Source organism: Pongo abelii, chromosome 18 (genome assembly GCF_028885655.2).
Source record: "Pongo abelii isolate AG06213 chromosome 18, NHGRI_mPonAbe1-v2.0_pri, whole genome shotgun sequence".
In the NCBI taxonomy this organism is placed as follows: Eukaryota; Metazoa; Chordata; class Mammalia; order Primates; family Hominidae; genus Pongo; species Pongo abelii.
This window is the reverse complement of record NC_072003.2, coordinates 31,513,871-31,528,035: the sequence shown is the minus strand read 5'-3', so window position 1 is coordinate 31,528,035 and position 14,165 is coordinate 31,513,871.

Genomic DNA, 14,165 nt, shown 5'->3' with positions numbered 1-14,165 from the left:
TTTGGGAGGCCGAGGCGGGTGGATCACCTGAGGTCAGGAGATCAAGACCAGCCTGGACAACATGGCGAACCTTGTCTTTACTAAAAATACAAAAATTAGCCAGGTGTGGTGGCATGTGCCTGTAATCCCAGCTACTCAGGAGGCTGAGGAAGGAGAATTGCTTGAACCTGGGAGGTGGAGGTTGCAGTGAGCTGAGATCACGCCACTGCACTCCAGCCTGAGCAACAGAGCAAGACTCTGTCTCAAAAAAAAAAAAAAGACTCCTGGATCTGGACATACCTGAAGCATTGTGTGGGCCAATAAATGGCAGTTTTTCTTCAACCAGCTTTACTTGGGGTATCTGTCACTACAGCCAAAGTTGTTTTGCGATGAAAAGTTGGTGGTGGTTCTCTGTGGACTCCAAAGGTAATAACAGCAGCTCCGTTCAAGGTCAGCCAGGTGCAGTGGTACATGCGTGTGACAGTGACTCCTCAGGGAGCGCCCATTGCATTGCCATGCTCATTACATGCCGTCGTCATGACCCCTCTATTGTCAGTTACAGTTTAGTGTCCCCATTATGCAGGAGAGGAAACACAGGCTCAGAGAGGTGAAGTGACTTGCCCAAGGGCACACAGCTGAAGAGGTACACCTGGGATTAGATCTGTGGCTGTCTGTCCCATCGGGTCACTGCTGCTCTGATTGGCAGCCTCATTCTGATGATGATGATGATGATGATGATGATGACGATGATGATGACGATTTTCTTGAGACGGAGTTTTGCTCTTGTCACCCAGGCTAGAGTGCAGTGATGCGATCTCAGCTCACTGCAACCTCCGCCTCCTGGGTTCAAACGATTCTCCTGCCTCAGCCTCCCAAGTAGCTGGAATTATTATTATTATTATTATTATTTTGAGACAGAGTCTCATTCTGTGGCCCAGGCTGAGTGCAGTGGCACAATCTCGGCTCACAGCAACTTCTGCCTCTCAGGCTCAAGTGATCCTTCCACCTCAGCCCAAGCAGCGGGGACTACAGGCATGCACCGCCATGCCCACCTAATTGTATTTTCTGTAGAGGCGGAGTCTCACCATGTTGCCCAGGCTGGTCTCGAACTCCTGAGCTCAAGCAATTTGTTTGCCTTGGCCTCCAAAAAATTGCTGGGATTCCACGTGTGAGCCGCTGTGCCTGGCCAGAAACAATCTTCTTTTTTTTTTTTTTTTGAGATGGAGTCTCGCTTTGTCACCCAGGCTGGAGTGCAGTGGCGCGATCTCGGCTCACTGCAACCTCTGTCTCCTGGGTTCAAGTGATTATCCTGCCTCAGCCTCCCAAGTAGCTGGGATTATAGGTGCCCACCACCACGCCCGGCTAATCTTTGTATTTTTAGTAGAGACGGGGCTTCACCATGTTGGCCAGGCTGGTCTCAAACTCCTAACCTAAAATGATCCACCCACCTCGACCTCTCAAAGTGTTGGGATTGCAGGCATAAGCCACCGTGCCCATCCTCGTTCTGATTATTGTGTAAGGTGCTGACTGCCCTGAATGGGGAAGCTCAGAAGCGGCCCAGGTGGAGAAGACGGTGGGAGGGTCTGGGAAGGGGATTGGGCAGTCTGACCATCAACGTGTGGGAGTTAAATCCTTTTCTCTGGAAGAAATAGACATGAGCAGAGGCACCTTTGTGCCTGGGCTGATAGCCAAAGAACAGTTGACCAACAAGGGCTATTAGTATAACCAATCTGGCAACATCTGGTGAAGCTGAAGCCGTGTGTCTCCCTTTACCTAACAAATTCCTGGGTATAAACCTTCACCAACTCCAGGCCGGGCTCAGTGGTTCACGCCTGTAATCCCAGCACTTTGGGAGGCCGAGGTGGGCGGATCACCTGAGGTCAGGAGTTTGGCCAACATGGTGAAACCCTGACTCTACTAAAAATACAAAAATTAGCTGGGCTTGGTGGCAAGTGCCTGTAATCCCAGCTACTCGGGAGGCTGAGGCAGGAGAATCGCTTGAACCCAGGAGGCGGAGGTTGCAGTGAGCCAAGATTGCACCACTGCACTCCAGCCTGGGCGACAGGGTGAGACTCCATCTCAAAAAAAAAAAAAAAATCCTGTTTATAAACCTTTACCAACTCCAGCACATGGGCCAAAGTGGCAGGTACAAGCAGACTCCGGCAGGGCAGCATTGTAATGACTGCAGCTGGAGACAGCTTAGACACCCACCACTTAAGAGAAAACAGAGAAGTTACAGTGTGGCCAGGCACGGTGGCTCACGCCTGTAATCCCAGCACTTTGGAAGGCCGAGGTGGGTGGATCACCTGAGGTCAGGAGTTCAAGACCAGCCTGGCCAACAAAGTGAAACCCAGTCTCTACTAAAAATACAAAAATTAGCTGGGCATGGTGGCGAGAGCCTGTAGTCCCAGCTACTCGGAAGGCTGAGGCAGGAGAATTGCTTGAACCTGGGAGGCGGAGGTTGTAGTGAGCCAAGACTCTGCCTTTGCACTCCAGCCTGGGTGACAAGAGGGAAACTCCATCTCAAAAAAAAAAAAAAAAAAAAAAAAATCGCAGTGCAGTCAGATGACAGCTGCTCAGCAGCCGATAAAATGAGGGAACTGCGGGCCAGGCACAGTGGCTCATGCCTGTAATCCCAGCACTTTGGGAGGCCGAGGCAGGCGGATCACCTGAGGTCATGAGTTCAAGACCAGCCTGGCTAAAATGGCGAAACCCCGTCTCTACTAAAATTACAAAAATTAGCTGGACGTGATGGTGCACGCCTGTAATCCTAGCCACTTGGGTGACTGAGGCCGAAGAATCGCTTAAACCTGGGAGGCGAAGGTTGCAGTGAGCTGAGATTGTGCCACTGCACTCCAGCCTGGGTGACAGAGACTCTGTCTCAAAAAAAAAAAAAGAAAAAGAAAATGAAGGAACTGCAGCCAGGCCCATCACCACTGATGGATATCACCAACAGATTGTGGTGATGTCACACACAGCAAACAAAACACACAAAGCAAGTCATGCATGTAAAGTTAAAAACATGTACATGAGGCTGGGCGTGGTGGCTCATGCCTGTAATCCCAGCACTTTGAGAGGCCAAGGTGAGAGGATCATTTGGGTCCAGTAGTTCAAGACCAGTCTGGGCAACATAGTGAAACCCTATATATATATATATATATAAAAATATATATGGTTGAACCCAGGAGGCGGAGATTGCAGTAAGCCAAGATTGCACCACTGCACTCCAGCCTGGGCAACAGGGTGAGACTCCATCTCAAAAAAAAAAAAAATCCTGTTTATAAACCTTTACCAACTCCAGCACATGGGCCAAAGTGGCAGGTACAAGCAGACTCCGGCAGGGCAGCATTGTAATGACTGCAGCTGGAAACAGCTTAGACACCCACCACTTAAGAGAAGACAGAGAAGTCGCAGTGTGGCCAGGCACGGTGGCTCATGCCTGTAATCCCAGCACTTTGGGAGGCCGAGGTGGGCTGTATATATATGTGTGTATATATATGTATATGTATATGTGCATATATATGTATATATACGTGTGTGTGTGTGTATATATATATACACACACACTGCACTCCAGCCTGGGCTGGAGTGTATATATACGTACACATATATATATACGTATATATACATACACATATATATGTATATATACATACACATATATATGTATATATACATACACATATATATGTATATATACATACACATATATATGTATATATACACACACATATATATGTATATATACACACACATATATACGTATATATCTACGTATAGATACACACACATATACGTACATATACGTATATATACACACACATATATACGTACATATACGTATATATACACACACATATATACGTACATATACGTATATATACACACACATACACATATATACATATATACGTATATACACATATATACACATATACATATATACACACATACACATATACATATATACACATATACACATATACACATATACATATATACACATATATACACACACATATATACATATATACACATATATACATATATACGTATATATACATATATACACATATATACATATATACACATATACATATATACACATATATATACATATATACACATATATACATATATACATATATACACATATATACATATATACACATATATACACATATATACACATATACACATATATACATATATACATATATACACATATATACACATATATACACATATACACATATATACATATATACATATATACACATATATACATATATACATATATACACACACACACATATATACATATATACACACACACACATATATATATATACACACACACAACCATGTACATGATTATGCCACTGCAGTGCAGCCTGGGTGACCGAGACCTGTCTCAAAACAAAACAAAAAAAAACAAACCTCGTACAAATGCTGTATATTGGTCAGGCATGTGCATCTATGTAAAAGTATCAAGACAGTGCCAGGCGCAGTGGCTCACACCTGTAATCCTAGCACTTTGGGAGGCCGAGGCAGGTGGATCACCTAGGGTCGGGAGTTCGAGACCAGCCTGACCAACATGGAGAAACCCGTCTCTACTAAAAATACAAAATTAGCCAGGTGTGGTGGTGCACGCCTGTAATCCCAGCTACTCAGGAGGCCAAGGCAGGAGAATTGCTTGAACCCGGGAGGCAGAGGTTGCAGTGAGCTGAGATGGCGCCATTGCACTCCAGCCTGGGCAACAAGAGTGAAACTCTGTCTCAAAAAAAGAAAAAAGTATCAAGACAGGCGTAGGAGTGAGGAATTCCAAATTCAGGACAGTGGTCACCCTGGGTGGAGGCGGAGGCAGGAGACTGGGGAGGAGTTCAAGGAAGGCTTCAGTGAGGTGTGCAATGTCCTATTTTTTTTTTTTTGAGACAGAGTCTCACTCTGTCGTCCAGGCTGGAGTGCAGTGGTGCGATCTCGGCTCACTGCAACCTCTGCCTCCTGGGTTCAAACGATTCTCATGCCTCAGCCTCCCGAGTAGCTGGGATCACAGGTGTGCACCACCATGCCAGGTTAATTTTTGCATTTTTAGTAGAGATGAGGTTTTGCCATGTTGGCCATGCTGGTCTCGAACTCCTGGCCTCCAGTGATCCGCCAGCTTCAGCCTTCCAAAGTGCTGGGATTACAGGCATAAGCCACCGTGCCCGGTTGCATTATTATTATGATTATTATGATTATTATTATTATTATTATTATTTTGAGACAGGGTCTCACTCTGTAGCCCAGGCTGGAGTGCAGTGGCACAATCTCAGTTCACTGCAACCTCCACCTTAGCCCAAGTAACGGGGACTACAGGCATGCAACATCATGCCCACTTAATTGTTTGTATTTTCTGTACAAACAGTTTTCTGTGAAACCCCGTCTCTATTAAAAATACAAAAAGTAACCGGGCATGGTTTCACGGGCCTGTAGTCCTAGCTACTTGGGAGGCTGAGGTAGAAGGATCGCTTGAACCTGGGAGGCAGAGGAACCTGAGATTGCGCCACTGCACTCCAGCCTGGGTGACACAGTGAGACTCAAAAAAAAAAAACAAACAAAACAAAAACAAAAAAAAATTAGTCCAGGCACTGGCTCACGCCTGTAATCTCACCACTTTGGGAAACTGAGGCGGGAGGATCTCTTGAGCCTGAGAGTTGAAGGCTGCAGTGAGCTATGATTGTGCCATTGCACCCAAGCCTGGGTGAAAGAGTGACTCTGTCTCAAAAAAAACAAAAAACAAAAAACAAACTCTATCCCGAGTCCCATGAGCTGCCCTGGAGGCTTTGGAGCAAAGGATAACATGAGACTTGGGTCTAGTAAATATCCCTGGCTTGGTTCATGTGGAGGATGGATGGCAAGGGCGGTTAGACTACAGTCAGGGAGACTGTGGAATAATCCATGCTGGAATAATCTGAGTGAGACAAGGTGGTGGGCTGGCTAATGAAGGGGCAGGGGCCATGGAGAGGAGTGGGAGAATCAGGAGATGTTTGGGAGGCGGCGTCATGGGAGCATGGTGGCCTTGCCACAGGGGGAGGGCCCACGCGACTCTGATTGTTGCCTTGGTGGAGGGGTGTGGGGGCCTTCTTCGAGGTGCTAAGCAGCTTCCCAACTGTGTTTCTTGGACCCAGCCAGGGAATGTGGCTTTCATCAGCCAATGAACTAGGCGGGACAAATAGAGCAGCCACTGCAATGAGATCTCCGGGACTGGGGCTGGGATTTCTTGGCGCATTGGGGTGGTCAGTGGGGAGACTCCCTACAGATGGAAGCTGGAGAGCAGAAAGAGATCTCCCTTCCCTTCCCTTTTCCTTTCCCTTTCTCCCTTTCTCCCTTTTTTTCTCCCTTTCTTCTCTCTTTCTCCCTCCCTTCCTCCCTCCCTCCCTCCTTCCCTTCCTTCCTTCCTTCTTTTTTTTTTTTTTTTTTTGAGACAGGGTCGTCCTCTGTCACCCAGGCTGGAGTGCAGTGGCAAGATCATAGTTTCCTGCAGCCTTGAACTCCTGAGCTCAAGTGATCTTCCCGCCTCAGCCTCCTGAGTAGCTGGGACTAGAGGTGAGCACCACCACACTTGGATAATTTTAAATGTTTTTAATAGAGACGGGTGCTCACTATGTTGCACAGGCTGGTCTTGAACTCTTGGGCTAGGTGATCCTCTTGCCTCAGTTTCCCAAAGTGCTGGGATTACAGGTGTGAGCCATTGTGCACAGCCCAGATATAGATTTTTCTTTAACTCTGGTGTTATATAGAAAATGTAGCTTTAGTGATGACAGAGAAAGCGTTTTCCTGGAATTGCTTTGGGGAGACATCTGTATGCTGGTAAAAACTATTAAGCAGTAACAGCTATCTTGATTTGTCAGTCTCCCAGAAGCAGACCTTGAGATGAGGGTCCGAGTGCAAGTGGTTTATTTGGGAGGTGGTCCCAGAAAACACTGGTAGGGGGTGGGGAACTGAAACAGGAAATAGAAGGCCACCAACAAAGAGTGCATTATAAAGCCAGATATTACTGTGGGCAACTAGAGCCCAGGGCTGCAGGGAACACTGGGGGCTGGTGTGGAGTCCTCCTGCTTGGAGAAGGGAGCTGGGGTATTTATACTTCCTTTCCCAGAAGTCACTAGTTGAGGGCTGCTCCTGGGGTTGGGTGGGGGGTGTTAATTCTTCAAACTTCTGGCCTGCCACTCACATGGGCATAGTGGGCTCTAGTGGCCAGGGCAAGCTCTCAGGCAAAGGAAGGCAGAGGATGGCAGCTGGGGCTCTGACATGGTGAGGAGGGCAGCTGCCAACAAGGCGGCCACAGTGACTTCAATAGCTCTGGCTCACTGTAGTGTTGAGGGCAGTTTTTCCCAAAATGCATTGTGTGGCCCATGAGTCCCGTGGGAAGCTTCTCAAGAAAGCCTTCAGGGTCAGAAGAGTTTGAGAAAAGCAGCATTCTTTATTTATTTATTTTTAAATTTTTTATACAGATGGGGTCTTGCTATGTTGCCCAGGCTGGTCTTTAATGCCTAGGCTCAAGCAATCTTCCTGTCTCAGCCTCCCAAAGTGCTGGGATTACAGGTATGAGCCACTGCACCTGGGCATAATACTCCCTTGCAGAGTCAACAGCATTGAGGAATCCTGTGATGTATGTCTTTATTTCTTTTTGCCTAATCTGGTATTCCCCATATTTATCTGACTTCAGAATCTTTTTTTTAAGTTATTTTTTATTTTTTATTTTTTTGAGATGGAGTTTCACTCTTGTTGCCCAGGCTGGAGTCAGTGGTGTGCTCTTGGCTCATGGCTCATGGCAACCTCCACCTCCCAGGTTCAATCGATTCTCCTGCCTCAGCCTCCCGAGTAGCTGGGACTACAGGGATGCGCCACCACGCCTGGCTAATTTTTGTAAAGTTTTTTTTTTTAGTAGAGATGGGGTTTCACCATATTGGCCAGGCTGGTCTTGAACTCTTGAGCTCGTGATCCGCCCGCCTCGGCCTCCCAAAGTGCTGGGATTACAGGTGAGAGCCACTGCACCTGGCCCACCAGGAGCCATTTCTCTTTGATGAAGCAATCAAAGGTCCCTCTCGGTGCCCAGACCAATTTCAGCCAGATTTTCTGTCACTTGTAGAAAAATATTCCTAAATGATAACCATAGATACTCTTATTTCCACCACATTCCAACCACTATCAGGGCATCTTGGGCTGCTGATGTAATCCCTGGGGGCCCAGGGATTCTAGTTAAAAAAAAAAATTTCAGGCCAGGCGCAGTGGCTCATGCCTGTCATCTCAGCACTTTGGGAGGCCAATGTGGGTGTATCATCTGAGGTCAGGAATTCGAGACCAGCCTGGCCAACATAGTGAAACCCCATCTTTACTAAAAATAAAAAAATCAGCTGCATGTGGCGGCGGGTGCCTGTAATCCCAGCTACTCAGGAGGCTGAGGCAGGAGAATTACTTGAACCCGGGAGGCAGAGGTTGCAGTGAGCCAAGATCGCGCCATTGCACTCCAGCCTGGGCGACAAGGGCAATATACTGTCTCAAAAAAAAAAAAAAAAAAAAAGAAAGAAAGAAAGAAAAGAAAAGGAAAAAAGAAAAAAAAAAAAATTCAGTCCGGGCGTGGTGACTCACACCTGTAATCCCAGCACTTTGGGAGGCCGAGGTGGGCAGATCAGCTGAGGTCAGGAGTTCGAGACAAGCCTGGCAGACATGGTAAGACCCCATCTCTACTAAAAATACAAAAATTAGCTGGGTGTGGTGGCAGACGCCTGTAATTCCAGCTACTCAGGAGGCTGAGGCAAGAGAATCCCCGAACCCGGGAGCTGGAGGTTGCAGTGAGCTGAGATCACGCCTCTGCATTCCAGCCTGGGTGACAGATCAAGGCTCTGTCTCAAAATAAATAAATAAATAAATATAAATAAAATAAAGTAAAACAAAAAATATATATATCGTCTTGCCCTGTCACCCAGGCTGGAGTGCAGTGGCATGATCATAGCTCACTGCAGCCTTGAACTCCTGGGCTCAAGCAATCCTCCCACCCCAGCTTCCCAAATAGCTGGACTACAGGTGTGTGCCACGATGCCCAGCTAATTTTTAATTTTTTTTTGTAGAGATGGGGACTCACTATGTTGCCCAGGCTGGTCTCAAACTCCTGGCCTCAATCGAGCCTCCTGTCTTGGCTTCCCAAAGTGCTGGGATTACAGGCATGAGCTACCGTGCCCAGCCTCACACTTACTGTTTCATTGAGTCTCACAACACCCTTGTCTATAAGGTGTGAGGAGCCCCATTATGTGGAAAATGAAACAGGCTCAGAGAGGTTAATTTTTTTTTTTTTTTTTTGAGACAGAGTCTCACTCTGTTGCCCAGGCTGGAGTGCAGTGGCATGATCTCAGCTTACTGCAACCTCCGCCTCCTGGGTTCAAGTGAGTAGCTGGGACTACAAGTGTGCTCCACCACACCCAGCTAATTTTTTGTATTTTTAGTAGAGACAGGGTTTCACCATGTTGGCCAGGCTGGTCTTGAAATCCTGCCTCAGGTCATCCACCTGCCTTGGCCTCCCAAACTGCTGGGATTACAGGTGTGAGCTACTGTCCCCAGCCTCACACTTATTATTTCATTGAGTCTCCCAACATCCTTGTCTATAAGGTATGAGGAGCCCCATCATGTGGAAAATGATTCAGGCTTATAGAGGTTAAATTACTTGCTTAAGGTCACACAGCCAATTCCAAAGTTACTTATAGAAGTGTAGCCTACCTTGGTAGAAGGAAGGACGCTGTCTGCTAGCTAGAAGTTGGTGGAAAAGGAGAGAACAAAAGGCAAACCAAAAGAGAAATTCCAGGCAGAATAACTTCTGCTTTTCACAGGAACTTTTGCTAGAACTCTTGGGAATGAGTCTCTCTTTTTCTGCGGGGACCACTCAGCAGGGAGGACACAGCCTGGAGCTGCCTGCCTGAGAGAGAAGGCTGTGTGGAGTCGGCAGCATCAAGACGGGAAGGGAGCCATGGTCCTAAGAATGCAGATTTATTTAATTTGTATAAGAAGAAAACTTCCAGATCGAGTAGACAAAAGACGAATTTGAATTATAAGAACAGAATCAGGCTGGGCGCTGTGGCTCACGCCTGTAATCACAGCATTTTGGGAGGCTGAGACAGGAGGATCGCCTGAGGCCAGGAGTTTGAGACCATCCTGGGTAACATAGTGAGACCCCCATCTCTACAAAAACATACAAAAATTAGCTGGGCATGGTGGTGGGCGCCTGTAATCCCAGCTACTTGGGAGGCTGAGGCATGAGAATCAGTTGAACCTCGGAGGCGGAGGTTGCAATGAGCCGAGATTGCACCACTGCACTCCAGCCTGGGATATGGAGCGAGACTCAGTCTCAAAAAAAAAAAAAAAAAAAAAAAAAGAGAGAGAGAGAATCACGGCCCCTCAGTCAATTTCCAGACTTGAGCCAGTTTACAGACCCAGAACCCCTTAATGAGGGGAGGCCGTGTCCGCTTGAGTAAGGACCCCACTACACTACCGACAATTTATGCTGTTAATCTTTCTCCCACCCTTCCGTAGAGAGACCTCCGGGCTCTTACCAGGGTAACTGATCTTTCAGGGACTACCGGACACTGGCTCTGAGCTGACATTGATTCCAGGGGTCCCAGAACATCTTTGTGGGCCTGCAGTTAAAGTAGGGTCTAATGGAGGTCAGGTAATTAATGGAGTTTTAGGTTAGGTCTGACTCACAGTGGGTCCAGGGATCCCTGGACTCATCCTGTGGTCATTTCCCCAGTGCCAGAATGCATAATTTGCGCAGACATTATATTTAGCATACTTGCCATACTTAGCAGCTGGCAGAATCACCACACTGGCTCTCTGACTGGTAAGGTAAGTACTATTATGGTGAGAAAGGCCAAAGGGAAGCCATTAGAGCTGCCTCTACCTAGAAAAATAGTAAATCAAAAACAATATCACATCCCTGGAGGGACTGCAGAGATTAGTACCACCATCAGGGACTTGAAAGACGCAGGGGTGGTGATTCCCACCACATCCCCGTTCAACTCTGCTATTTGGCCTGTGCAGAAGACGGATCTTGGAGAATGACAGTGGATCATCGTAAGCTTAAGCAAGTGGTCACTCCAGTTGCGGCTGCTGTACCAGATGTGGTTTCACTGCTTGAGCAAATTAACACATCTCCTGGTACCTGGTATGCAGCCATTGATTTGGCAAATGCCTTTTTCTCCATTCCTGTCCGTAAGGCCCACCAGAAGCAATTTGCCTTCAGCTGGCAAGGCCAGCAATACACCTTTACTGTCATACATCAGGGGTTATCAACTCTCTGGCTTTGTGTCTTAATCTTATTCGGAGAGAACTTGATCGCTTTTCCCTTCCACATTATATCACACTGCTCCATTATATTGATGACATTACGTTGATTGGATCCAGTGAGCAAGAAGTAGCAAACACACTGAACTTATTGGTGAGAATTTGTGTGCCAGGGGATGGAAAATAAATCTGACTAAAATTCACGGAACTTCTACCTCAGTAAAATATCTAAGGGTTCAGAGGTGTGGGGCCTGCCGAGATATTCCTTCTAAGGTGAAGGATAAGTTGCTGCATTTGGCCCCTCCTACAATCAAGAAAGAGGCGCAATGGCTAGTTGGCCTATTTGGATTTTGGAGGCGACACATTCCTCATCTGGGTGTGTTACTCTGGCCCATTTATCAAGTGACCTGAAAGGCTGCCACTTTTGAGTGGGGTCCAGAACAGGAGAAGGCTCTGCAACAGGTCCAGGTTGCTGTGCAAGCTGCTCTGCCACTTGGGCCATATGACCCAGCAGATCCAATGGTGCTTGAGGTGTCAGTGGCAGATAGGGATGCTGTTTGGAGCTTTTGGCAGGCCCCCATAGGTGAATCACAGCAGAGGCCTCTAGGATTTTGGAGCAAGGCCCTGCCATCTTCTGCAGATAACGACTCTCCTTTTGAGAGACAGCTCTTGGCCTGTTACAGAGTTCTGGTGGAAACTGAATGTTTGACTATGGGTCGTCAATTCACCACGCAGCCTGAACTGCCTGTCATGAACTGGGTGTTTTCTGACCCATCTAGCCATAAAATGGGTCATGCACAGCAGCATTCCTTCATCAAATGGAAGTGGGATTTACGTGATTGGGCTCGAGCCGGTCCTGAAGGCACAAGTAAGTTACATGAGGAAGTGGCTCAAATGCCCATGGTCTCCATTCCTGCCACTCTGCCTTCCCTTCCCCAGCCTGCACCGATGGCCTCATGAGGAGTTCCCTATGATCAGTTGACAGAGGAAGAGAAGACTAGGGCCTGGTTCACAGATGGTTCTGCATGATATGCAGGCACCACTCGAAAGTGGACAGCAGAAGCACTACAGCCCCTTTCGAGGACATCCCTGGAGGACAGCGGTGAAGGGAAATCTTCCCAGTGGGCAGAACTTTGAGCAGTGCACGCGGTTGTGCACTTTTCATGGAAGGAGAAATGGCCAGATGTGCAATTATATACTGATTCATGGGCTGTAGCCAGTGGTTTGACTGGATGGTCAGGGACTTGGAAGAAGCATGATTAGAAAGTTGGTAATAAAGAAATTTGGGGAAGAGGTATGTGGATGGACCTCTCTGAGGGGTCAAAAACTGTGAAGATATTTGTAACCCTCCTGCTCAGCAGGGGAGGATTTTAATAATCAGGTGAATAGGATGACTTGTTCTGTGAATACCACTCTGTGTCTTTCCCGAGCCACCCCTGTCATCTCCCAACGGGCGCATAAACAAAATGACCACGGTGGCAGGGATGGAGGTTACTCATGGGCTCAGCAACAGGGACTTCCACTCCCCAAGACTGACCTGGCTGCGGCCACTGCCCAGTGCCCAATTTGCCAGCAGCAGAGACCAACACTGAGCCCTCGATAGGCACCATTCCTCGGGGAGACCAGTCAGCTACTTGGTGGCAGGTTGATTATATTGGGGTTCTTCCATCATGGAAAAGGCAGAGGTTTGTCTTCACTGGAATAGACACTTACTCTGGATATTGGTTTGCCTATCCTGCATGTGATGCTTCTGCTAAGACTACCATCTGTGGACTCATGGAATGCCTCATCCACCATCATGCTATTCCACACAGCATTGCCTCAGACCAAGGCACTCACTTTAGGGCTAAAGAATTACAGCGGTGGGCTCCTGCTCATGGAATTCACTGGTCTTACCATGTTCCCCATTATCCTGAAGTAGCTGGATTGATAGAACTGTGGAATGGCCTTTGAAGTCACAATTACAATGCCAACTAAGTGACAATACTTTGCAGGCCTGGGGCAAATTTCTCCAGAAGGCCGCATATGCTCTGAATCAGCATCCAATATATGGTACTGTTTCTCCCATTGCCAGGATTCACCAGTCCAGGAATCCAGGGGTGGAAGTGGAAGTGGCACCACTCACCATCAAACCTAGTGATCCACGAGCAACATTTTTGCTTCCTGTTCCCACGACATTATGTTCTGCTGGCCTAGAGGTCTTAGTTCCAGAGGGAGGAACACTGCCACCAGGAGACACAACGATTCCATTAAACTGAAAGTTAAGATTGCCACCTGGACACTTCAGGCTTCTCCTACCTTTGAGTCAACATGCTAAGAAGAAGGGAGTTACAATATTGGCTGGGGTGATTGACTGGGCTATCAAGATGAAATCAGTCTACTACTCCACAATAGAGGTAAGGAAGAATATGCGTGGAATACAGGAGATCCCGTAGGGCGTCTCTTAACAGTACCATGATCTGTGATTAAATTCAGTGGGAAACTACAATAGCCCAATCCAGGCAGGACTACAAATAGTCCAGACCCTTCAGGAATGAAGGTTTGGGTCACTGCACCAGGTAAAAAAAACCACAACCTGTTGAGGTGCTTGTAAAAGGCAAAGGGAATACAGAATGGGTAGTAGAAGAAGGTAGTCATCAATACCAGCTATGACCACATGACCAGTCGCAGAAATGAGGACTGTAATTGTCACGAGTATTTCCTCGTTATTTTGTTAAGAATATGTTTGTGCATGTATACACTAAGAAAATATCTTCATTTTATTTCCTTTATCATGTGACATAAGATTTATTGACCTCATATCAGCATTTATATGCTGTTAACTTTATGTAATAGCATTTAGGTTAAGGATTGGTGTGCTTCCGGTTGTA